General features: G+C 42.0%; 1 protein-coding gene across 1 annotated transcript in view; it reads left to right on the top strand.

Annotated features, from left to right (window-relative positions):
- Nucleotides 1–27,745, top strand: part of GALNT9 (polypeptide N-acetylgalactosaminyltransferase 9) — a 467,683-nt gene that overhangs the window by 225,222 nt on the left and 214,716 nt on the right. The window lies entirely within an intron of this gene.

Here is a 27,745-nt window from a genome sequence, read left to right as displayed (position 1 = left end):
TAGTTATTGGAAATGACAGAAGTAAAATTTTTATCCTATAATGTAAAGGGATTAAACTCTGTAGGTAAAAGACTAAAGGTCTTAGCAGAGATTGAACAACTAAGAGCGGATGTAGTGTTTATCCAAGAATCTCACCTGACCCTGGATGCTAATATTAAGCTTTATTCCCCGGCATACCCCAATTGGTTCTACAGTGACTCCATCTCGAAACGTGCAAGGGGAGTTGCAATTGGGTTTACAAGAGGGTTCGGGTTTACCTTGGAGGCAAGGATGACTGACCCAGATGGGAGATTCTTGTTTCTCAAAATAAGGATTGAAAATATTATTTACACCTTAGCCAATATATACGCCCCTAACGCACACCCAACCCAATATCTAAATAAAACTCTGGGAAAATTGAACAACTTTGCCGAGGGATTCATTATCCTGATGGGGGATTTAAATTTTGTTTTGAATCCAACAGAAGATAGTACGTTCCGTGGGAGGGAGACAAAAAATGTACATTTACAGAGAATCAAACATAAGCTCCATGACTGTCAACTAGTAGATGTCTGGCGGATTAACCATCCAAATGAACATGACTACACATTTTTCTCCCCCCCCCCACGGAACATACTCCAGGATCGACTACATCCTGGCGGACCACAGGTTGATTGACGCTATTACGGAGACAGAAATTGGAATTATGACTATATCGGACCATGCTCCTGTCTCTATGAAAATTTCATTAACTACGCAAAGGAGACAGCGGCCGACGTGGCGCCTGGATGATAGCCTGATCCACGATGAAGGAAGGGGAAGTAGGGTGGAGGCAGAATTAAAACAATTCTTCCGCACGAATGACACAGAGGGGATTACCAGCGCAACCCTCTGGGAGACGCATAAAGCTTTTATTAGAGGGATCTTAATTGCGGAGGGTGCAAAAAAAAAAAAGAGAGAAAAAGCAAAGCTATCACCCTAAGGAAAGAGATAGAGACCCTGGAACACGAACACAAAGCGCTGAGATCAAAAGTGACCTACCATAATTTAATTCTAAAAAGAGACGCACTCAAGGAGATCATGGAACAAGAAGCAAGGTATAAACTTAACTGCATCACCAAAGAGAGGTACATATGGGGAAACAAACCAAGTAAATTTTTAGCTAAAATGGCTCAAAAAAAGAAAGCTAGGAATTATATCGAGAAAATTAAGGGTAAAGATGGGAAATTGGTTCACGCAACTTGCGAAATCGCGGACACATTCAAAAAATATTACGAGGACCTATATACAATAAAACACCCAGGTCGAAAAGCAGGGGAAAGGGAGGAGGAGACCCGAGAGTTTCTTGATAATGCAGGACTTCCCAGATTAGAGGAGGTGGAAAGCCTGACCATGGACCGCCCCATAACCGAGGAAGAAATAAAAAGGGCCATAAATTCCACCACTGGTGGAAAGAGCCCAGGACCGGACGGGTTTTCCACCTTCTATTATAAGAGATTTAGTAACATCCTGATACCGAGGCTGTGTAATTATTTTAATGGATTGGGATCGGAATTTGAAACTAGTAGCGGAGCCATAGCAGCAGTGGTTGCAATAATTTTGAAGGAAGGCAAGGATAGCTCTCTCTGTTCGGGATACAGGCCTATCTCTCTGTTAAACACAGACATCAAAATTTTTGCAAAAATTCTGGCGGGCCGCCTGAAAGAGGTCATGCACTTATTGGTGCACCCCGACCAGGTAGGCTTTGTGCCCAACAGAGAGGGCAAAGATAATAGCCTAAGGGCAATCCTTCTGCTCCAGACTATAAGGCAGAACGAGCCCCCAGGTCTATTCCTGTCAGTTGATGCTGAAAAAGCATTCGACAGGGTAGACTGGGGGCTCATGATGGAAACCCTCAAAGCCATGGGAATAGGAAGCAGGATGTCCCGCTGGATTAAAACATTATATCACTTCCCTACTGCGCAAATAAAAATTAATGGCACATTATCGGAACCCTTCGAGATGAAAAACGGGACGAGACAGGGATGTCCTTTGTCTCCCCTCCTCTTTATCCTATCCCTAGAGCCGCTGTTGGCCACTATTCGTAATGACCCGGACATCAATGGAGTGAGAGTTGAAGGGGAGGAACACAAACTATCGGCCTTTGCCGATGATATACTATTCTATGTAACTAACCCAGTTAAATCTATCCCCAAGCTTATTAGAGTGCTGCAACAATACGGCGCCATCTCCAACTTTAAAATTAACGTAACCAAATCTGAAATTCTGAACATTAACCTAAATAAAAGGGAGGTACATTCAGTTAAGGAAGTATGCGAGTTTCCATGGACTAAAGAACTTAAGTATCTAGGAATAAAACTTGCCAACACAATACAGAAGATGTATAAAATAAATTATATTCCCCTATTAAATGAGATCAAGAGTGAACTAAAAAGAACGATCAATAAACCCATATCATGGATCGGACGTATAAACATGTTGAAGATGGTAGTAGTCCCTAAAATCCTCTATAAATTTTTATTAGTCCCAATTGCTCTCCCTCAGCAATTTTTGAGAATCCTTAATACCCTGTTACTAAATTACGTCTGGAAAAATAAAAAGCATAGAATATCCCTCTCCATAATAAAACAGGGCAAGCCATTCGGCGGTCTGGCTGTACCGGATATCAAAAGTTATTACAAGGCGGCTGTCTTATCGCGTGCGGTAGAGTGGGCTCGGGACAGGACAGATAAAAGGTGGGTGCAAATTGAGAAAGCGATGACAAATAATTACTTGAATAACATTATCTGGATCCCAGCACAACACAGAGTATTAGATCACAAAATACACGATATAACACGGGACACTTTAAGAATGTGGGACAGGACGCAGGCACAATTAGAAGGTAAATTTAATTCCCCTTTAATTAATCTAAAAGACAATCCTTATTTCCCACCCGGGGAAAAAAAAGTAGGAGGGAACTGGATTAGGAGAGACACAGTGCACTTAGGGGATATTATTAAAAATGGTGAGATAATGACCTATGAAGATTTGAAGGCCAAAACGGACTATTGGAATCTGGATAGGTGGCACTATCACCAGTTGACTCACTTTGTGCGGCACCTCCCCCGCCCACTACGGACGGAGGCGGAGCTGACCTCACTCGAAAAAATTTGCAAATCTAAGAATTCTAAGGGCACAATCACTAAATTGTATGGGTTATTGGTTAAGATAGGAACTCAGGGTGAAGCACCCTTTATAGATAAATGGGAAAGAGAATTAGGGGTCACGAGGGGGACTAACACTGTTCAGAGGATCACTCAATTAACCCACTCATCTGCAATAGATATACGAACAGCCGAAGCAAATTATAAGTGCCTCTCAGGATGGTATATTACCCCGGACAAAGCAAATAAATTTAAAGCAGGTCAGACCGCAAACTGCTGGAGGGGCTGCCCAGAAAGAGGTACGATGGCCCATTTATGGTGGCTATGTCCTAAGATCCAAACGTATTGGGACATAATACTGAGCCAAATAAAGACTATCACGGGAGAGGAGATTAAGAAAGACCCGTGGGTCGTCCTCTTTCATGGCAGCCAAGAGGGCATAAAAAAATACAAGCAGTCTCTACTCCCCCACTTTTTAAATGCAGCCAAGAGACTAATACCCAAGAAGTGGCAGGAGATGGAAAGCCCACATATCTGGAGTTGGATAAATGCGGTGGAGGAAACGTATAGATTAGAGGAGCTAAAGGATAGGTATTTAGAGAAAAATAGTGAACATAGGGAGAAATGGGGTAAATGGAAGGAATATAAAAAAACATGGAGCTATGCAGAAAGAGTCAGGATCTGATTGATACTAGATATATGTAAGGGTCTTGCAAATATTGTCATCCCTTCCTCTGTTACTTTAAAGAGCGATACATAGATCTCTTGCCCTCTTTGGCCCCTTTTCTAATTGTATTATTCCTTTCCCTAGTATATCCCCAGCCGAATAGTTGAGGCTAAGTCCTCTTCCTTTCTCGGATTGCTTTCTTTTTTCTTTTTCTATGGGACAGTCGGGTGATTCCTGGGAGCCATGAGGGGGAGGGAGGGTAGGGCGCAATTAAAAAAAAATAAAAAAATACATATACAAGTGTCTTCTTGATATAGGACAATCTAGTTTCGACCAGCCAATATGGGGCGTAGGGGGAAAAACAGCAGGGGTCATGACCTGGACGCCCATACAGGCGGTCGGTATCCATATTGATATGTACACCAATTTATATATATTAAAAAAAAAAAAAAAAAAGAGAGAGTAAGACAATGCACAGAATATATACCACATATGATGCAAACCTCAGATAGAGACGTAAGAAGCATCAAATCATGAGCGGGTCTCTAGAATTTGGTAAAAAGCTGAGGTGGTATTAAAAAAAAAAAGAAAAAAAAAAAAGAAAAAAGAAAAAAAAAAAAAAGAGTAAATGAATCCTAAGAGCGGTGGTGGTTAACTGTCTTGATATGGGGAGCCTCAAGTGCAGCCCCTAAAATCAACAAAGCACAGCACATAACATTCTGTAATTATTAATTATCAGAGACAGCAGACACACAACAGAATATAGTAAAAAAATGGTCACAGACTGCGGACATAATACAGGAGATGGTCATAAACTGCAAACAAGCTGGAGGAGACTGATAACAATTATGAACATCCTTGGTCCATTAACCAATCGAAATAAAGACAACAAACTTCATGAAATGGGTTAATGGCCACAGAATACCTTTTATTAACCACTTAAGGACCCCTTCACACCGATATACGTCGGCGTACCTGTTTCTGTCGCCTTTAAGAGCCCAGCTGTGGGTCGCGAGCGTGCCGCCAGTGGCACGCTCGCGACCTGGTCCTGTGCTCTGTGACCGCACCCGCGGACCCCGATCGCCGCCGGTGTCCCGCCATCGGGTCACAAAGCTGAAGAACGGGGAGAGGTAAGTGTAAACAAACCTTTCCCTATTTTTCCTAGTGTGACTGCCACTGATCGTCTGTTCCCTGTCATAGGAAACGACGATCAGTGATGTCACATGCAAAGCCACGCCCCCACACAGTAGTAAACACTCCTTAGGAAACACTTAACTCCTTCAGCACCCCCTACAGGTTAACCCCATTCACTGCCAGTGTCATTTTCACAGTAATCAGTGCATTTTTATAGCACTTTTCGCTGTAAAAATGACAATGACCCCAAAATAGTGTCAAAAGTGACCGATGTGTCCACCATAATGTCGCAGTCACGCAAAAAATCAATGATCGCCGCCATTAGCAGTAAAAAAATAAATAAAAAAGTAAATAAAAATGCCATAAAACTATCCCCTATTTTGTAAACGATATAACTTTTGCGCAAACCAATCAATAAACGCTTATTGCGATTTTTTTTTACCAAAAATATATAGAAGAATACGTATCGGCCTAAACTGAGGAAAATAAATGTTTTTTTTATATATTGTTGGGGGATATTTATTATAGCAAAAAGAAAAAAATATAGATTTTTTTTAAATTGTTGCTCTTTTTTTGTTTATAGTGCAAAAAATAAAAACCGCAGAGGTAATCAAATACCACCAAAAGAAAGCTCTATTTGTGGGAAAAAAAGGACGCCAATTTTGTTTGGGAGCCACATCACATGACGGCGCATTTGTCAGTTAAAGCGACTCAGTGGCGTTTAACAAAAAGGGGCCTGGTCCTTTAGCTGCATATTGGTCCGGGGCTTAAGTGGTTAACAACTAAATAAATACCATTAATTAAAACAATTCAACAATGCAACCAAGAAGGGGTCTTTGGTTGTCCTTAAAGCACACTTTATAACTGTAATAGCCCATGTCCTCAGCCACACCCAACGACCTCACACCTTCTAACATTTTCCCTCAGGAGACCTAGCTCCTGGCATAACCACCAATAACAAGCCAGGTGGGGGCGCCATACCTTAGATGGGCCCCCAATTTTGTAATAATATATAGTTACACTCTGACCCCCCCAAAGACCCCCTGACCCGCTAAATTGCCGTGACAATGATCCCCCCCTCTTTTTTTATGTACTTGGCCATAAATCGTAACTCAAAATAAAAACTCACAACCTCTGATACCCCAGTAACCCCGGATATAGGGAGGGAAGTTTCCTCCTCACCTGAACTTTCTGGAATGAACACCCAGCATCCCTTGCATCCTGCCCACCTGACCTTCCCATCCAATAAGGTAAGAACTACGCCCCTTACCACTAAATGACCCAGCTTTTAACCCTTTTAGGACCTGTTCCTCACTTCAGTCATGCCGAAACTCCGTCCATTCGCTCCTCTCCATGTTTTAGGAGACATTCACAGACTGGAGACATATTACATGAGGCTAGAAATCACAACTGTAACAGGACAATAAGGAAACACAGATTAGTATCTGCAGGGGCCCTGGGAGCTGAATAAAACATGCCACCAGTTGGGCACAAGGGCCTAAGAACATATCATGTATGCAAGTAAGCTAAAAGATTAGCACAGCATGACAACACACATTAGATCTTTAGATTTGATCTATGAGATCTGTAACACTTGCCAAAGCAAAAGGCAGATCAATTCATAACGAGCCAAAATGAGAGGGGTACATGGGCAGGGCAGTATAATGAACAAACATAACTTCACCAGCACACTTTCCACCTATATTTCAATTAAGGTTCTTGTTGCATACATATGCAAATACATTGCCAGCTCAAGACACCGCTATACAGTGAAGTCCCAAACTAAAAACTGAATTCCCAGCTTGGGATATATACTCTGAAATTCAAACTGAAGTTTAAACTGAGCATCAGAATGGGGAAGACAGAGGATTTAAGTGACTTTGAACGTGGCATGGTTCTTGCTGCCAGACGGGCTGGTCTGAGTATTTGGAAAACTGCTGATCTACTGGGATTTTCACGCACAACCATCACTAGGGTTTACAGAGAATGGTCTGAAAAAAAGAGAAACTATCCAATGAGTGGCAGTTGTGTGCAGGAAAATGCCTTGTTAAGGTCAGAGGAGAATGGACAGACTCAAATAACAGTAACAGTAACTCAAATAACCACTCGTTACAACCAAGGTATGTAAAATACCATCTCTGAACACACAGCACATCGAACCTTGAAGCAAATGGGTTACAGCAGCAGAACACCACACCGGGTGCCACTCCTGTCAGCTAAGAACAGGAAACTGAGGCTACAATTTGCACAGGCTCAGCAAAATATTTTTTTTTCCATGGAATTTCATTCAGTGTGTTTAATGTGCTTGCAGTACATGTATGTACAATTTTTGTGGATCTCAACTGTATAAGAAAGTATCCCCATCGCCATGTTGTGGTTGGTTTTCCTTTTGAGCTTAATATGTGGACTTTACTATATTTTGTGCTACTTACTTCTAATATTCCTCTAGTGGGAGACTGAAATGTATTAGCAGTGCCTTGCTCCATTTCTTCCGCACTCACCTCTCCCCTTTCACGTCGGGGGAGGAAGAGACTGTCATGATGTATGTGGAGGGGTGTGATATGCAAACAGGAAACAGGAAGTGACACACACGGACACATGTGTTGGCATGGTGATCGCATTTGCAACCAGCCTCTGACGCAGCCGACAGGGATCAGTGAAACCGGTCAGGCCAGCACGTCCCATCTCTGGACTACATGTTTTTGACCCATATATGGTTCTACATACTTTGGAAGACTTCTTATTTCAAAGACAAGGGAGGAATTTACCCCGGGATCCTGGACCTGTCTATCAATACATTTACTATTCTTGGGAAAGGACTATTACTTTCTGAAAAGGATTACATCTTCACTTTGCTGTTCCGTTGGAGCATACACATGGCCGGGATTCCCGGCCAAAGCTCCATGGCAGTTTTCTTGCCGGGTTCTCGGCTTTCCCCTCGGTTTTCTCAGCTGACTTTTTACCACTCAGAAAACCGAGCGTGTGTACAGGGCTTGAGAGTGAGTCTTCATAGGGACTCTGATTGGTACAGTGAGAAGGAGGTCAAGGAGGACTATGTTCTTATGGTTACAGTGAGCCATACATCACTTTATTGGACACTTACAGTATACCATTCCACTTGCTCACCTCCTCTTGACCACTGTAACCCAGCAATGCTCCCCAATTTCTTCACAGCTACCTTCTACCCTAATACAATCATCTACTTGTCCATAGTTTTTCCAATGCAGATCAGGAGAACCATTGATAATCTTATAGCTTTTACTTTTGTGATTTGACTTCATTCATCCTCCCTTTATGAATATCAGTTCAACCTTGATTTAACACTTGGGCTACTCTTCATAGGTCTTCATAGGTCTTTTAGACCTGGGGATGTCATCCTAGCTGTACTACAGCATTTTTACAACTCCTGCAACTTGCGTGGAATTGCACCACCTGTCCAGAGATGTTCCTTTTGTTTTTATAGCTTCAATGCTAATCTATGTTATACTGTATGTTTTTTAAATGTCTTTTTCTTATTTTTGACACCAATAAATCTTTTTTGCTAATCATATTTGTATGGTGAGTGAAGTTCCATAGATGTGTGCTGCCACAGGGTTGGTTGAGCTACTACAGGCTTTTATTTCACATTCGTCATTCAATCTCTATACCGTGAGCTCCCACCCTCTATTCTCCCCCTTTTTTCATTTTGTCATTTGTATGTTTTTGAGGGTTTCCAATCCCCATATGTTAGTATTGTTTCACCCCTTTTGACATTTTAATTAGGTAGATGGCATCTTGAGGGTCCAGCATAGATTTTAGTGTATCACTCAGCAAAATTAGACAATAAAAGACTGGAAAAACACTGCTTGGTCTGATGGGTCTCAATTTCAGCTGCAACATTCAGATGGTAAGAATTTTGTCAACAACATGAAAGAATGGATCCATCCTGCCTTGTATCAACGGTTCAGGTAGTGGTGTAATGGTGTGGGGAAATTTTCTTGGCACACTTTGGGCCCCTTAGTACCAATTGAGCATTGTTTAAAAGCCATGGACTACCCGAGAATTGTTGCTGACCATGTCCATCCCTTTATGACTACAGTGTCCCCATCTTCTGATGACTACTTCCAGCAGAATAATGCACCGTGTCGCAAAGCTCAAATTATCTCAAACTGGTTTATTGAACATGACAAGGAGTTCACTGGCCTCCACAGTCACCAGATCTCAATCCAATAGAGCACCTTTGGGATGTGGTGGAACAGAAGATTCGTATCATGGACGTGCAGCCGAGAAATCTGCAGCAACTGCGTGATGCTATCATGTCAATATGGACCAAAATCTCTGAGGAATGTTTCCATCACCTTGTTGAATTTATGCTAAAAAGAATTAAGCCAGTTCTGAAGGCAAAATGGGGTCCAACCCGGTACTAGCAAGGTGTACCTAATAAAGTGGCTGGTGCGTGTATATATGAATACATTGAGAGCAGACTTTCTGGAAGTTGATGCAGGGACATAATGGGGGTTTTCAGCTGTCTTGAGAGAGTCTAGGGTTCTGGTTGTTGGTGCACCTTTAAGAAGGAAGGGCCAGATTCACAAAGAGATACGACGGTGTATCTACAGATACACCATCGTATCTCTGACTTACACTGGTCCTATCTATGCGCCTGATTCATAGAATCAGATACGCATAGATAGGACTAAGATCTGACAGTGTTACACTGTGTTACACTGTCGGATCTTTTTTTCAATTTAAAAATGGCGCCGGGGGCGTTCCCGCTGATTTACGATAAATAATATGTAAATCAGCGAGATACGCAAATTCACGAATGTACGCGGACCCGTCGCAGTGTTCTTACGTTGTTTCCGTAACGGTGTTCCCGTCGTATACTTACCCCTGCTTTCATCAGGCGCAGCCAATGTTAAGTATAGCTGGCGTTCCCGCGTCGAATTTGAATTTTCCAACGTCGTTTGCGTACGCCGATTCACGAACACGCGCGTCGCAAGTCCCGCTCACGTCAAAACCACTGACGTCCTAGTGACGTCAGTGGGAGCAATGCACGCCGGGAAATTCCCCGGACGGCGCATGCGCATTTAAATCGGCGCGGGAACTCGCCTGATTTAAATAGTACACTCCCCTAGCCGCGGAATTTGAATTCCGCCAGGGGATTTAGGATCCGCCTTTCGCAAGTTTGGAGGTAAGTGGTTTGTGAATTAGCCACTTGCCTCCTAAACTTGCGGGAGCGCATCTTAATTCACGTAGATCGAGCGGATCTATAGATCCGCTGAGCTACGTGAATCTGGCCCGAAGGGTTTATCTCTAGATAAGCCTGCTCTTAATTTATGCAATAATATAAATATGTTGCAGGTTGGGGACTAAGATAGTTTATAGTTAGGGATCACACTATAAAGTATAAAGTGTGTGGATAACTTAAAGGGGTTGTAAAGGAATTTTATTTTTTTCATAATAAGCATCCTTTACCTGCTGACATTTCTCTTTTCACTTCCTCATTGTTAGTTTTTGCTCAGAAGTTGCTCTATTTCTTCTCTGTTCTGTTCACCTCCTGCTTGTCTGATTGTTACTCACCACCGTGAAGGGAGGCTTTACTGCGGTTGTCAGTGACGTGCTCTCCCCCTCCTGGGAACTACATCTGTGCGACAGGACGCTCTCTACGTGTTAGAGACTTCAAGGAGGTGTGAATTACTGGGCATGCCGCAATGCATACTGGGAAATGTAGTTCTTACATGAACGAGCGCCGCAAACCGGGAAGTGAATGAGAGAACAGAAACTAGAATGCCAGAGGTGATATAGATGAGGGAATTTAATAGGTATTTACTCGTTTTTTAACAGAATCATTACACTATTCTGTCTGTCTACCTTGCAGACATTGGGCCAGATTCACAAAAGAGATACGACGGCGTATCTCCTGATATGCCGTCGTATCTCTGAGATTGCATAGATAGCCCTAAGATCCGACAGGTGTAACTGTGTTACACCGTTGGATCTTAGGCTGCAATTCTAGGCCGGCCGCTAGGTGGCGATTCCATTGCGGTCGGCGTAGAATATGCAAATGACTAGTTATGCCGATTCACGAACGTCCGCTTTGCCCGTCGCTCTAAATTTACGTTGTTTCCGTAGAGATGCGTCGCGTAAAACGAAGGCTGCCCTCTAGGTGGTGTAACTAATGTTAGGTATGGCCGTCGTTCCCACGTCGCAATTTTAAATTTCACGTCGTTTGCGTAAGTCGTCCGTGAATGGCGATGAACTCCATTTACGTTAACGCCGAAACCAATGACGTCCTTGCGACGTCATTTAGCGCAATGCACGTCGGGTAATTTTACGGACGGAGCATGCGCAGTACGCTCGGCGCGGGAACGCGCCTAATTTAAATGGTGCCCCGCCCCATTTGAATTAGGCGGGCTTGCGCCGAGCGAATTTACGCTACGCCGCCGCAAGTTTACAGGTAAGTGCTTTGTGAATCAGGCACTTACGCTGTAAACCTGCGGCGGTATAACGTAAATGGGATACGTTACACCGCCGCAGCGTAGCGTAATTATATGTGAATCTGGCCCATTAATTTTAGGCAACATTTTTTTTCCTTTACAACTCCTTGAACTCACCAAGAGAGATGGAAAAAAAACTAAGATCGGTTTTAAAAAAATCTAAATGTTTACAATGGTAGTTTTCTGTTACTGGCTTATATTTTACTAACTGTTACTGAGTGAAAATAATTAGGATGAAGGTTGGAACAATAGGACATCGTGCCCTTCTTCCATTATTACATAGTAAAAAAAAAAAATAAATACAGTGCAAAAATGTCACAGGTTCAGTAGCAGCACATATATCACATATGACAAAAACATATTGATTCTTGCCTCTAGCTCTATCCTGCTTATTAGCTATATGAGGCTGCAGACCAAACTGATGTGAACTAGCTGAATAATATTGAGGAAGTATCTGTAATACAATCTAAAGGTCTTCTCAGAAGCATATATATAACATATTATCCTCAGTTTTATATGAAATGTTGTGACTGAGATAAATGAAACTCCAACACTTCACCATCCAAGACAAGTTTGTCAAGTGTCATTTATCAGTCCTTGAATTTAGTGTATGCATTGGCCTGTGCTTGTCTCTTACCTACCGCCATTTCCATAAATAGTCAATAAACAAGCATCTCCTTTCATAAACAATACTGAGCAGCATGACAAAATCGTAATTTTCTGTAGATGAATCCTGGATGCTGATTTGGTCAGAAAGATCTAATGCTCTTTAAGAGCTTGTACTACATCAACAATTCTTTGTAGAGACAATACATACATCTAACTAGTTTAATGATTTTATTAGCTGACTTTACACTGTGTTCAGGAAAATATCCACATATCAGACTGTTAATTTCAATCTGTTTATCAACTATTCTGTGCAACTAGGAGTTAGTATAATGATTAACAGAAATGAATGTTATTACACACATTCAGCCAGTGGCCGCTCCATTAGAGGCGCAGGGGCGCCACCCCATCTAGTCTATGCGTCCAGCCCCTAATCTACATGCAGGAGCGCCGAACGCAGGGATTTCAATGTTTTTTTTTTTTTAAGCACATGATTAGAGCCTGAGGCTCTAGTTGGCTTCAAAAAGGGTGAGCACTGCGCCCCAAGCCCACCCAGTTGTGTGACAATAGTGAAATAATATTCGCTATTGTCTTCCTGATTCTCCCACTGACCAATCAAGAAGCAGGTATTAAGACCTGATTGGCCGGGAGCAGAAGCAGGGGGGAAGCCGTCAAGAAGGCGACTCTGGCGGCGACCTGGAGGGGGTAAGTGCGGGGCTGGTGGGTGGACGGGGGAGCGACGGGGTGGGTTTGTTTGCCAATCGACCAAGTGATGGGGGGTTTGATTGATCGACTGACTGATAGGGGGGTCTGGTGGTTTGTTTGCCACCCCCCCAAAAAATGGAGTACCAGCTGCCCTGCATTCAGCAAGAAAATGAAAGTGTAACTAAAGCTCTGCTCTCCAAAACGAAAAAAAAGTTTTGTACCAGATAGTTTTTATAGGATTTTGGACATAATAGGGTTTTTTGTTGAATGTCTCACCTCCACTTGCAATAACCGGTGACCGTCAATTAAATGAATGTATAAAATTAATCTGTCCTTCAAGGAATACATGAAATATTGAGCTCTCTTGATACCCCAGAAAGAAGTTATTTGCTAAAATCTGCAGAATCTGACACTTCTGGGTGTGTCAGATTCCTGGTCCACCTCTGGGCTCTTTGGATTCTCTTTCCCCTTGGTCAATAATGTGTCTTGTAATAACATTGAGGCAGGTAGGAGGAACCAAAATGCACAGAGGGGGACCAGGACATTGACACTCCCTGCAGTCTACAATTCTGAAGTTTGGCAATGAGTAGTTGGTCTTCATTTTAGTGGAGACTAGGAAAGGTTAGTACATAGCTCCCAACCAGGGACGGACTGACAGCTCATGGGACCTCCGGGCAATAGGAGATTATGGGGCCCCTAGGCAATAGATTAATGGGGCCACACAGTATACACACACACATACAGTATACATACACAGTATACACACATACAGTATACATACACAGTATACACACACAGTATACATACACACACTGAAAAGGTACTGGAGAGACGGGACAGCTATAATCTTGGGATTTAAAAAAAAACACAGATTTTTACATACTGTCCCTGGTTTTACTGAGGCTGGCAAACCTGATGGGGCCCCCTCATGGCATGTGGCCCTCGGGCAGTGCCGAATGGTCAGTCCGCCCCTGCTCCCAACTGTCCCTGATTTGGAGAAATGTCCCTCTGTCCCTCATTCCTCCTCATTCGTCCCTCATTTTGATCTGAGTTATATATAAAATGCACTTTTTATCTATCAAAAGTTTTTTTTTTTTTCAGTGCTAAACCTTTCATCTGATCTCTAAATTGCTGAATTTGTAAATTCCAAAAGGAATAGTAGTGGTAAAAAAAGCTCTTGTGGGTTTAACCAATCTTGTTTTTTTAGACAATTCTCGTTTAAGGGGGCGGGGCAGGGTGTGTGTCTTATGACTGCATACTTTTGCTGATAGGTGTCAATCAAACCTCCCATCACTTGGTCGATTGGCGAACAAACCCAGCCCGTCGCTCGCTTCCCCCTGCTTCTGCTCCAGGCCAATCAGGTCTTAATCAGGTCTGCGTCCCTCATTCCCATCTCAAAAAGTTGGGAGGTATGTTACTATTGTATTTTTTGCAGACACAGCTTCATGTTATACTTAAATTTTAGTGGCAGAGTCATATTAAGAAATGAACAAACAAGAGACTTGGGGGCACACCCTAAAAATGGGTTTACATTCAAAATGGTGCTGCTATAAGACCGCAAACAGAACAAAATAGCTTACAGCGCACACATACCAAAATTACATTTAAATCCATTTAAGAGAAGAGGTTAAATCTTTTCAACAGGTCACTTGCAGCAGTACAACCTATAGGTGTCACAAGTACTGAAAACACGATGGGCCAGATTCACATAGGTTAGCGGATCTTTAGATCCGTGTAACCTATGTGATTTAAGATCCACCGCCGCAAGTTTTTGAGGCAAGTGGGTAATTCACAAAACACTTACCTCAAAACTTGCGGCGGCGTATCGTAAATCCCCCGGCGGAATTCAAATTCCGCGGCTAGGGGGAGTGTACTATTCAAATCAGGTGCGTTCCCGCGCCAATCGAATAGCGCATGCGCCGTCCGGAAATTTTCCCAGCGTGCACTGCTCCAAATGACGTCGCAAGGACGTCATTGGTTTCGACGTTTACGTAAATTACGTCCATCCGTATGCGTGAACGACTTACGCAAACGACGTAAAAAATTCAAATTTTGTCGCGGGAACAACGGCCATACTTAACATTGGCTGCGCCTCATAGAAGCAGGGGTAACTATACGCCGGAAAAAGCTGAACGCAAACGACGCAGCGCCGGGCGGTCGTTCGTTTCGGAATCGGCGTTTCTCCTCATTTGCATAATCGTTGCGTAAATAAAGCGAAAACGCCACCTAGTGGCTGGCCTGGAATTGCAGCCTAAGATCCGACGGTGTAACACAGTTACACCTGTCGGATCTTAGGCATATCTATGCGTAACTGATTCTATGAATCAGTCGCATAGATACGACCGGCACAACTGGAGACAGGAGATACACCGTCGTATCTCTATGTGAATCTGGCCCCATGTTTTTAGGTGTTCAGGAGTTTTTTTCTTACTGATTATGATGGGGACATAAATATCAAAAAGAGCAAAAAATAAAATAAAAAATCTGTATTACTGGTCACTATTTTACGCACATAATTCAACCCCCCTCCCGAATAGATTATGTAATTGGAATAAAGCCAGAAGGTTCAGCCTTCATTCAAAAGTGTTGTGTGCAAGGACCCATGGGAAATATATTATATATTCCATTTACAATACAAATATTTTTTTGTGTAAAATGCTGTTTGGCAATCTTACATCTCAGTAATGCTAACATGAGCAAATATTGGGCAGGTTCTTTGCTTTTGAAAGTCCTGGCACTAATGAGCAGTCACAGAGCTCCGGTGATGCTTGCTGAATGTCTAGGTTTGGGGTCCATTTATAGAAGCTCCTAATTACTGCGCATAGACACATTAAAGCCAGTACTGAACAGACAATTAACATTTTTTTTCCATTACATTGTTACATTGCATTAGATTTCCTATTTTAAGCCATTGTTTTAAATAGTTACATTTTGACCTTGATTATTAACCCAAATACCACCTAAGTTGCTGGGTGGGAAAACATGATTTATTACTAAACTAACAGAAAACTAGAATGAATTAGTCTTGAATTGACAAGGGACCACAAGGAGTCCAGACACATCCTACATCAGTGGCCTTTTCTCATCAGAAATTCGCAGCCCGTGCTGAAAATGTGTTAGAAAAGAAATGCTTACAGGAAGTCAGATATGAAACACATCTGCCTCCTCTGGGCCTGTAATGAAGTGCAGAATCCTGCAAATGACAGTAAGGCCTTGTACTCACGACCGGATCTGTGCGCTGGAAACTGTCTGCCCGACAGTTTCCGGCGTACAAGGCTGATTTTAGTTTGGTTCCGCTGGCTTGTACACACCAGCGGACCAAATTACCGTCGTACCGGAACGCGTGCACGTAAACTACGTACGACGTCACTATAAAGGGGAAGACCAAACTTAATGGCGCCGCCCTCTGTTCCTCTTTTGCTAGTTACGGGTTTGCTCGTGTTAGTGAAGGTTTGGTTAGAGCTGATTCGCGCTTCTCGGTCTCCAGGCTTTGACAGCGTGTATTCACGGGTTCAGTGCGTGTGCTTGCGGTAACGTAGTTGTCATTCGGCTATAGGCTAGCAGGTTGTTTCTGCTTTAGCAGTTGCATCCTGTGCGCTCGTATCTGTTTGTCACGCGTTTGTCGCAGGTAGTGCTGGATTTGCGAGTGCTTTCTGTTTGAGTGTGTTCTTGACTGACCAGCCGGCCGGTTTGAAGCCATGATGGAGCAGCAGCGTCAATTTTCGCGAGTTGGTGCTGTTTATGGGATGGCTGCTGGATATGTTCATTTGTCCAGTACTTTGGCCAGAAACAGGGGGCGGAGGCGTTTCTGGACCAAGAATTGGTTGCGCCAGCGTGACCAGTTCTCACATATGCCTCTGCTTAGGGAACTCCAGGAGAATAATCCTAATGACTTTAGGAATTTTCTCCGCATGACGGACCCCGTATTCAACAGTCTGCTGGAACTTCTGTCCCCCTATATCACGAGGCAGGACACTGTGATGCGCCAAGCCATCACGGCCGAGCAGAGGCTTATTGCCACGTTGCGGTACCTGGCGACTGGGAGGAGCCTGCAGGACCTCAAGTTCTCGACAGGCATCTCTCCGCAGGCGCTTGGGGTCATCATACCGGACACGTGTGCTGCCATCATCAAAGTTATGCATGAGGAGTATATTAAGGTAAGTTTCCTGGCTGTAATAATGTTGCTAACTAACTTTATTTTTAATTTCCCAGATATGCTGTGTGTTTAACTAACGTTCCCTTTTCTCCCTATGCATGTTGATATCAGCTTTACATGTTTTTTTCTTGGCCTACCTGCATATTTGTCCCTTACCCAATATTAACCTGTCCAGCATGCTATCCTAGGGACAAACCCACCTTGCCATTTTTTAAAACAGGACTTTTTGGTTTTTGTGTCCCCCCCCCCCCCTTCAAACTTTTATTGTCCCCATCAGAGGGCTGTGGAGTCTCTTAATGAAGTGGCCCTATATATTTCATTTCCCAAATTCTCCATGCACATTTTTGTAATGCAATTTTAATACTGTGAAGTGTCACAAGGATGCTTGTAGGATGTTTTTGTTACAAAGTACTAAATCTCTTTTTTTGTTTGTCCCCACAGCTACCCTCCACACCACAGGAATGGCAGTCTGTGGCTTCCCAATTTGCCCAGCGGTGGGATTTTCCAAACTGCGGTGGAGCAATAGATGGGAAACACGTCCGCATTGTGCCCCCACCCCACTCGGGGTCCTACTATTATAATTACAAGGGTTATCATAGTATTGTGTTGATGGCGGTGGTGTCGGCATAGTATGAGTTTCTATATGTGGACGTGGGGAAGAACGGCCGGATGTCTGATGGGGGAGTGTTCGCACGGACTGATTTCTATGATCGTCTCCAAGCTGGTGGTCTGGCATTGCCACCAGATGAAGATAATGTGGAAGGACTTCCGTTTGTGTTCCTAGCGGACGAGGCTTTCGGGCTTGGTCCTCACCTCATGCGGCCTTTTCCCCAGAGGACCCTCACCTCAGAGAGGAGTGTGTTTAATTTTCGGTTGGCCAGGGCTCGGAGGGTAGTCGAGAATGCCTTTGGGATACTCACCAACCGGTTCCGCCTGTTCAGGACATCGATACATCTGGCGGAATATAAATTGGACACCGTTGTATTTGCCTGCTGCATTTTGCACAACTTTTTACGCAGGCACTCCCAGACGTACCTACCCGACATCGGTTCTGAGGCAAGACTACCCTCAGATCCCCTTCCCGGGCTGGACACTGGTCGCGCTGGCTTGGCCCCCCAATCAGCTCGTGAGGTACGCGACAAATATGTTGAGTACTTCATGGGTCGGGGGGCCATTGCTATGCCAGATCATATTTCTTTCTAATTCGGCCCCCAAAGAAAGGAATATTCTCTCAAATAAAAAATAATTAGACCATTGGACTTTATACAGTTGTTTGTCATTAATGCTTTTTCTCTTTTTATCTGTCTTCCTGGTTCTCTAACTAACTTCTTCAATTTTAATGCATAATTGATTTCTCCACTTTTAGTAAATAACCACATTTTGCACAGTATTCACTCATCTACAAACAGGGTATTGAGTCTAGAAATAAGAAGCAACTCCATTTGTAAATTTTGAGGTCAAGTTTTTAAATTTTTGCTTGTTCATGACCCCAAAAATTATTTTATATTTTTTTCATTACTCCCTGCTTTTGTACTTAGGAGTCTACAAAAATTTTTTTTTTTTTTTTTTTTTTTTTTCAGGTAATTCAACCAAAAATATTATGCAGATTATACATTTTTTAACAAGTTCACATTTTTGTTTATCAAATATAGTTAGATTTATTGTTTACATATATATATATATATAGAATATTTTTGGTGGGGTGTTTACCGCCTTAGTATTTTTTTTTTTTCGGCATATTTTTTATGCACAAAAACCAATATTTTTTTAACCATTTTTTTTTTTTGGTGTGTTTTTCAATAAGAAAATTTGTTTTTGAGATTTTGGAGTCAAATCTCGACTTCACTAAATTCAGTGATTAGAGAGATTTATAATTCTATATATATATCTTTTTAATTTTTTGGCGTTGTTTATTCTTTATGGTCTAAACTTTATAGTATCCAAAAATGTTCAACATGGTCAAAAAGTAACAAAATACAATTAAAAAAATATAAAAACTCACAACAGCAGTCAGTCATGGTGTGCTTTCACACTGGAACACGCCAAAATTTGAAGATACACACATTCAGTGCAAACTCGCCAAATGTCATTGGTTCAACAGACAAATGGCCACATGTGCTATCTGACATCATGGGTGATCAATGTCTGTGTTCTGTGGGAGCAAACCCTTCCTCTCAACTACTTGAGGATGGAGGAGGGGGTTGGACCCACAAAGCACAGACACTAGATATTCTGTGATGGCAGATAGCACATGTTGGCACACTGTGTGTGTATCTTCAAATTTTGGCGTATTCATTATTAAAACAGTAAAAATGTTTGTGGGGGCGGGGGATGGGCGGGGGGTGTTTCAGTCTTTGACACGGCCCATCATGTCAATAATATTTTTAAAATTAGATTCGATGACCATCATTCTTTGCCGCATATTGTCCATTTCCGTGCAGCATTCCAAAAGGACATTTGTTAAATTCTCTTCCATGACAACCATCCTTTCACGCATATTGTGCATTTCAGTGCTGCACTCCATTACCTGTTGAATAATTATAGCAGCACTTGCACGTTTAAATATTGGCACACCATCCTCCTCCCCTAAAAAAAAAAAAAAAATTGGCATTTACAACATTATTTTTCGATGAGGCCTATCTACATATGTTTTTTTTAATCAAGCTAGGGTGACACTGACCTGATGGGCTTCTCCTTTCCACCTCTTCGACATCTTCTATCACTCCTCCTTCTTCCACCACCTCCCCATCATCTTCTATCACTCCTCCTTCTTCCACCACTTCACCATCATCTTGGACTCCTCCTTCATCCATCAATCCACCTTCTTTCAATTCGCCAAATTGTTCTTCCGCCACTTGCCCTTCATCTGCTATAAATTCTAAGTCCAAAATTACTTCTTCCTCCTCTCTTCCTTCCTCCTTTCTTCCTTCCTCCTCTCCTTCCACATCCTCTTCTCCTTCCACATCCTCTTCTCCTTCCACATCCTCTTCTCCTTCCACATCCTCTTCTCCTTCCACATCCTCTTCTCCTTCCACATCCTCTTCTCCTTCCACATCCTCCTCCTCCTCCACATGTTGAGATGGCAGATTTTGGCCTTGTCTGGCCCTCTCTGCCTCCTCCAAATGCTGGCGACTTCTTTCCCCTGAAATAAACAAAAAAAAATGTAGACTCATCAGCACACAGATATTGGAGAGCATAAATCGCACACATTGCTTAGAAGATGCTTTCATTTAGTTACTTTTATCTTTCACCAAACCTACATTTTGAAATGACTTCTATATGGCAAGCTCTGATCCTGCCCCTTTTTAGCAAAGTGACACACATGGATGTCCCCCCTAAACAGTATTTCTGGGAGACCCTACCAAAACCCTTTTTTGGTTTGGGGAGACACAGGTGCTCTGCATTGCAGATGTGAAAACATCTGCTTTATTACCACTGTTTTTAGAATGAATCCTGTTTGCCTTTCCCATTCTCATAATTTTATTTTCTAGAACTAGCTTTTACACAATGTTTACAAACAAAGTTTTTGGCCAGTGAGCCATGTCCAGGTGTGTTGTTCCTGGAATAACCAAGCCTTTCTGAGAAACTATGTGATGTTACGTGGTTTACTAAGAACACTATTTGTAAATATGTAGGTATTTATGTCATAAAAAAATAAATGACAACATGTCTTTAAAATTACAAGCAGGCCAAGGAGGCAGATGGTGAAATATACATGGCAACACATTATTGCAGACAATCACCCACCCCCCCCCCAACCCCAATATATATTTACTTACTTTTACGCAGAATTTTAAGTATTTTCTTCATCTGATGTGGCTCCCTCAATTTTAAGTCTGACCATCGTTTCCTCAGCTGTTCCTTGGACCTGGTGATCCCAAACATCCTCTGCATTCTCCTCGCCACCTTGTCCATAATATGTGCCTTTCGGCGGTTAGGGGTCTTGTATGGCCCTAATTCACCATCATAGTCCTTCTTTCGCATGATGTAAACTAACTCCACCATTTCCTGGAACCGCATATTAGTGGCTTTGTATCTTCTTGGCCTTGATCGGGACGTCCCTGCCTCTGTCCCTTCACTTGTGGCATGAGAGCATCGTGCCCGCTCGTGTGACATCGCCATCTTTCCTTTCCCACAGAGATTATGGGCGTGGAAAAGATGAATTCTTACGCCATGGGCGGAGAAGAGGGCGGCGTTTAATACATACGCGGAGTGTAGAGAATGCAAACAACGTGTTTACGTCGGTTACGCGGAGAATCTTCGAGCGCATCCAGAACATACACAGTTAACGCCATATTTCCTAAACTCATTGATTAGGGGCCTCGCAAAGGTGACGAGGGCGGGGTTTAATAAATACGCGGAGTGTTTAAAAGGTGCACGCCGTGATTACGCATCTTACGCGGTAATTAGGCGAGCGTGAGAAACGAGGAGCGAGAGACAGGAAGGTAAGGAAATTAAAAATGTGATCAGCAGAGGCCTTGAAAATGTAGACACATGGGATGGGGGTTTGGGCTGTTGGTTGCACCCTTTTTAAGCTATTCTGTCTATGGGGTACCACAATGTTATTTTGGTATCCAAATGCTTTTGGACACCTCACAAAATAGAGATGTGAACAATGCTGTACCTCATTGACAAGTTTTTGAATGGTGTATTCAGATCAGGCAAAGTATTGTTCAAGTGTTGGTTGTACAGAGGTCATTAGGAAGTGTCTTTTATGTCATCCATTGTCAGGGGCATGAGATTTACACATGAAAGAGTGCCTAGATGAATACTGTCATTTGTAAGCATTGTTTATTTTTCTATATTAAAAATATTTACTGCAATGTTAACAATGGCTCTGCATCTAGCAAATCAATGTTTGGTACAACCAATGCGGCCGAGCTGCCAATCATTGTTTAAACAAGAGAGACTGTGTTTGTAATTAGATATAGGTAATAAATTTGAAGACACATATTATATCAAGGTCAACGCTGATCCTTTTGAATATTTATTTTTCTTTGGTTTATGTTTTTTGAATCTAGACTCCAAAAAAATTATCATATTTCAAAAAGTAAAATGGACCAACTACAAACCAAGGAAGCTATAGAGGCCTTACTACAAAAATATCAGGACACGCCCATCCTGTGGAATTCAAAACACGCATTATATTGCAATAAAGATGTACGAGCGGCAGCACTAGAAGAGCTAGCAAACTATATGCAAACATGGGTGCCAGGATGCACTGCCAACATGGTGAAGGATAAACTTGCCAACCTCAGAAGCACATACAGGAGAGCATACAAAGCTAATAAAAGCAAAAAATCGGGAGCAGCAGCAAGACAAGCAAAGGAACCCAAACTGTGGTATTATAAACAGATGGCTTTTTTGCGGGACGAAATGGAAGGCAGGAAAACGATGTCGAGTCTTTCTTCCAACCTTTCCTCCATGCTACCTTCCAGCGGACCTTCCCCAGATGACCACAGCCCTGCAGAGTCGGAGGAATAGGGCCTGGCTGACAGAGATGCAGATCTGCCACCCTTCGATGAGGAGGTATAGTAGTTTCCTCTATATTTCTGGCGTAAATAATTCTTGGTGGATTAATGATTTGATATTGTAAAAGAAAAGCCAAGCTGGGAAAAAGCAAAAAAAAAGGTGTACAGACAAATAGGTGTCAGAGATGACAACTGCAGGGGTCAGAAGTAGAGTGTATTCAAGTAATAATGAACAGAAAATACTAAACGAAAAACATGAAAATTAGTGTGGTTTTATTTAGCGAAATTGTAAAAAATGTCCTTTTTTTTCAACACAGGAAGAAGAGATCAGCCAGGAGGTGGCAGATCCTCAGGTGTCTGTCAGCCAGGAGGAGGCCGGGGTCAGTGGCAGCCAGGAGGAGGCCGGGGTCAGTGGCAGCCAGGAGGAGGCTGGGCCCAGTGGCCTGCAGCAGGTCCCCCCGGCCAGGAGAACCACCACCAGCCAGTCTTCTCCCCCCCAGGTGAGGCCATCAGGCCGAAGGAGGCAGTTGAGGCCTGTGGAGGAGGCAAGCCTCCGCATGATACAGGAGGCAAGCGCCATCATGAGGGCCCCCCTCAACCCCACAGAGGCCTTCAGTGCCTCATTGGCCCACGATTTAAATGAAGGGGAGGAGGACCAGAGAAGACTGGCAAAGGCCCTGATGAACCAGGTCCTTTGGTGGATGCAGAGGGGCCTGCTGACCCCAGAGACTGGGCTATGTGACCCGGCCCGGCTTGCGGAACACCATCCTCCTGCTGCCACATCGACCCCACCTGCAAGACCCCGTGTTAGATCCGCTGGAAGGCTGCCTGGAGGGAAGGCTGGAAAGAGGAGGAAACGTTGATTCTCTGCCTTCCATTTCCTTCCACATAAAGGACATCTTGTTTGGACTACCACAGTTTGGGTTCCTTTGTTTCTGTGCTGCTGCTTCATATTTTTGGGTTTGGCTCCTGAGGCTTGGAAGTTTATCCTTCACCATGTTGGAAATGCAAGTTTGCATATAGTTTGCTATCTATTCTAGTGCTGCCGTTCTGTGTATTTTTTGTGATGACATTTGCCTGAATAAAAGGCTTTTTGCTTTCATTTGAAAACATGTCTATTGTTTGTTATACTGTGGGGATTATTAGGCAGCAAACCTTTAATAAATATACAATGGGTCATTTACAAAGGACACACTCCTTGGGGGGGGGGGACATTTGGTGTGCCAACATGGTTTAATATTCTCAAATGAAACACAAAAAAAAAAAAATACAAAGAAAAAAACATGTTCAAAAAAAAAAATATAAATGGTGACATAACTAGAAACAACAAAAAAAATAAAAAGATGCAGATTCCTTTACAAAAATGACTACTATAAATTATGGAGGACCACCAACCAAAACACACGTCTGGCATAGAAAACATTATTAAAGGATTACATCACAAGCAAGAAATGTGACATTTCAGTATGGGACAACTCTATTGAAATTGCATCAGCAAGAGAACGGGGTTATTCTAGCAAGTGAAGAATTAATAAAACGAGGCAAGAAAATGTGGTTTAGTGCGCCTTTTTAAGACATTGTTCTCTTGCTAGAATAAAAGGTTTCTAATGACGAATGTGCCATATCCCAAACAAACGCGAGTTTTACCTGAACGAGCGCTCCCGTCTCCTCATTTGGACTGAGCATGCGCGGGGTTTTTGTACGCTGCTTTTGTGTACAGACGACCGAACATGTCTGACGGACACGATTCCAGCAGACTGTTTTAAAGCAAGACCAGGAAACAGTTGTTCGTTGGAAAACGGTCTGGCCGACGATTGTTTGCTGGAATCCTGTCCGTTACTGCCTACACACGAACGAACATGTCCGCTGAAACTGGTCCGCGGACCAGTTTCAGCAGACATGTTTGGTCGTGAGTACGGGGCCTATGACTTAGTAAGCAGCCGGCTGTGACCTTGACAAGGGTCAGGGGTTCATATTCTGCAGTTCCTGTCTGCATAATGGTAAATTACTGCCAGTATTTATTTGAATAATCAGATTTCTTCTCCTAAACCAGATTTTGTCTCTAAAGAAGAGGCAATAAGAGAATCAAAGAAAAGTCAGTAAAAGAAGAAAGCTCAAACGCTAAATCTATTTTATCTGTGCTACATCTATTTTTAAACCATTCCTTATTTAAAATGTTAACTTAATTCCCTTTACCTTGTGCATGCAAGATAACGTTTCAAATCAGACTTACATTGATAGTCTTAATGACGGCTAAAATGACAGAAAAAGATCAGATAGATAAATCAATACCTCTTCCAGTCTTTTGCCATCTGGGGTTTAAGAACATATGATGCATAACTGTTTGGCAAACGCACTGTGTATTATAAAAGAGTTTTAATACACAATTGTATATTTATTTTTATTTTTTTTGTAGCTCTTTTTACAAGCACTGATGATTACCTGTAGCATCTTCTTTCTGTCTACATGTATGCACTTCAGCAAGTGCTACGTATCATTCTTCAGGTGTGGTTTCTTGATGGTGACAACAACATCATGCCTGTGCAACCTGTGTCGCTATGGTCGTTTGCACTCTTTACCATTGAAAGGCTAGGTTAGACTATTCTATAAAAATATTAATGGTGTGCTGTCAGAAAAAAAAATATGTGAATGTAAAAATCACCTGATGCTCATAGATAACCTGCGGTGTAAAATAGTGCTATATTAAAATACATATATATTTTAAAGTGAAAGTAATGTACTGAAATTCATATGATATGGTGCAAACAATATCCAAAAAATTCATATAGTACACCTTTTCTATAAAGTGCAAACATCAGTTATAAATAATTCATAATTTATACATAAACTGTGAAAAATAAACATCCAAATAAAGTCCATCCAAGTGCAGGAAAAAGTCACCAATAGTTCATACATAAATGATAAAAGATGAATATCCAAACAAAGCCCATCCAAGTGCAAAAAAAAAGTGCTCTGTGTAAACCAAGTGTAAACCAAGTGCTTCTGTGTCATCACTGTGTTCCTAAGGGCAAACAGACTGCTTACCGGATCATACGATCCCACAAAGGAGATCGCTTGGGAATATTCCCCACTGGGAAACCACAGCTTGCTCCATGGACAGCCCCTAAATATCGTGGTGTATGTCACCTTCCGACTCCTGCAGTTACAAGAGTTAGAAATAAGGAAAGAGGGCTCATGGTGCTATACTGCTTAAAAAGTACATTTAATGCCAAAGTATTTATGGTAAATAAATAGCTGATGCACTATCCTTGAATCATGTAGTGAATGTTAAATCAACTAATCACTATAAACCATATCCTCAAAGCATAGAAAAATTGTTTGGAAACAACTGCGCTAAGGTGAAAAGTTAGGATTGATAAGCAGCAATTAAATTGTGTGTAAACAAAGTAAGTATTAGAAAAAGAAGATTAATTGCGCTAAACCAAATGGTGAACGTATATCAAACAAACCAATTGGGCATGTGCCCAAGTGCGTGTGCTAAAAAATTCCTAGATTAACACTCTAAGATATGAACACTACTATAAATCGCATGAAGTCAGGGGGCCCAAAGCCACCTGGCCCTGCTGGGCAATATAGTGCACGCCCAGTGATAAATACCACAAAATTATGTAATAACGTGACAGCAATAGTTGAATAAATTAACAGTAATAAACCACAAAGTGGTGTATAAAGTCCGTGAACTTCAATTTGAAAATTAATAATGTGATAAGTCCATGTGACAAGGAAGACACCCGTGAAGGCTTCAGAAATGCTGTTATAGGCACCAGACGTGAATCCACCACCAATCACACAGCTGCTTACCAGAAGTCAAGGTCCTGCCGGACCACTATCAACATATCTTTCAACCATGGATGTCAAATCCGCAGTAGGTCCTCCACTTGCGCTGAGACCATGCCGTGCTCAATGATTGAAAAAACACAAAACAAAGCTCCACATAGCATAAAATCCGGGTGATTTATTTAAAACAAAGTAAAAACTTCATGCGATCTATCTTAGAGTGTTAATCTAGGAATTTTTTAGCACACGCACTTGGGCACATGCCCAATTGATTTGTTTGATATACGTTCACCATTTGGTTTAGCGCAATTAATCTTCTTTTTCCCATATCCTCAAAGCGCAATAGTGCAATAAAGTGCAAACATAATCAATTACAAATTTCTCATAACATATAAAAATATTGTGGAAAGACTCCTGTAAAAAAATGTACTTCAGTTGCCCCAGTGACAACGTTCATTAGGACGAAACGCACATTGGGCAGTAGGAGTAGCGCCGATGTTAGCACGTCCGCAAGGATGTTTAGATCGATATGCTTGTTTAATCCTCTTTCTTGTAAGTATATTTATTTTTTAATAAAATAATTTTCTATGATTGTTGCACAGGTCCCCCTTCATTTCAGTATGTGCATTTGTTTCATTTACTGAGGAGCGAATATATGGAGGTGGCTTGAGGACAAGTAGAGAGATCATACATGCTAGTCAGGGATCTATGAAGTGTCATTTTATGCCTAAGGGGTCTTACTTGTCAAAAGGCGTTATCTGACCCGTAAGGGTCAAAATCTCTGGTAAGAGGCAAATCCTCTAAGTATGCAGTGGAGCCCGCTGTGATGAATGTCCAGATCATAACCCTATTCTGAATGAATTACACCGGTTAGTTGTTGTGACTCTTCCTGATCACACTATATTGTTTCATATGGCTTTGCACGATTTATTTCTACAGTTGCATGGATTCACCTATATGATATATAAGATTTTTTTTTTACAGGAGTCTTTGCACAATATATTTATATGATATGAGAAATTTGTTATTGATTATGTTTGCACTTTATTGCACTATTGTACTTTGATGATATGGTTTATAGTATTAGTTGATTTATATTTCACTATATGATTTATGAATAATGAATCAACTTTTTATTTATAATTTTAATTATATTGTTATGTGCAATATTTTTGACTGCTGCTGTCCCCACTTTGATTTACTTGACTAATTTTGCTCACATAATTGATTCACCAGCGCAGTCATTTTTTTCACTATAACAGTAAAGTATTTCACTTACAGAGTAGTAATAATGTACAGGCAATGATATCAAATAAACACAACTGCGAAGAGTGTAGGTCCGTCCGTGCATGCTGACGTCACACCGCTAACTCCGTCCCTGGTTAGACTATTGTCACCCTATAACAGGATGTGCCTGCACAGGGTCCTTTGTGGTAGGATCATCATTATCCTAAAGGAAGCTGCAGAAGCAGCAACATTCTTTCATTTTAGGCCAGAAGGTTCAGAGCATAGATTTTTCAACCAAGTGTTAAAAGCATAAGAAATAATGATGGTGTCAAAAACAGAAAGGACTCAGAAGAAAGGGCTGACTGCACAGAAAGAAAAAA

The sequence above is a fragment of the Rana temporaria genome, chromosome 1, assembly GCF_905171775.1.
Source record: "Rana temporaria chromosome 1, aRanTem1.1, whole genome shotgun sequence".
NCBI lineage: Eukaryota > Metazoa > Chordata > Amphibia > Anura > Ranidae > Rana > Rana temporaria.
Note: the sequence above shows the minus strand (reverse complement) of the source record. Positions and strands in the feature narration are given on the sequence as shown.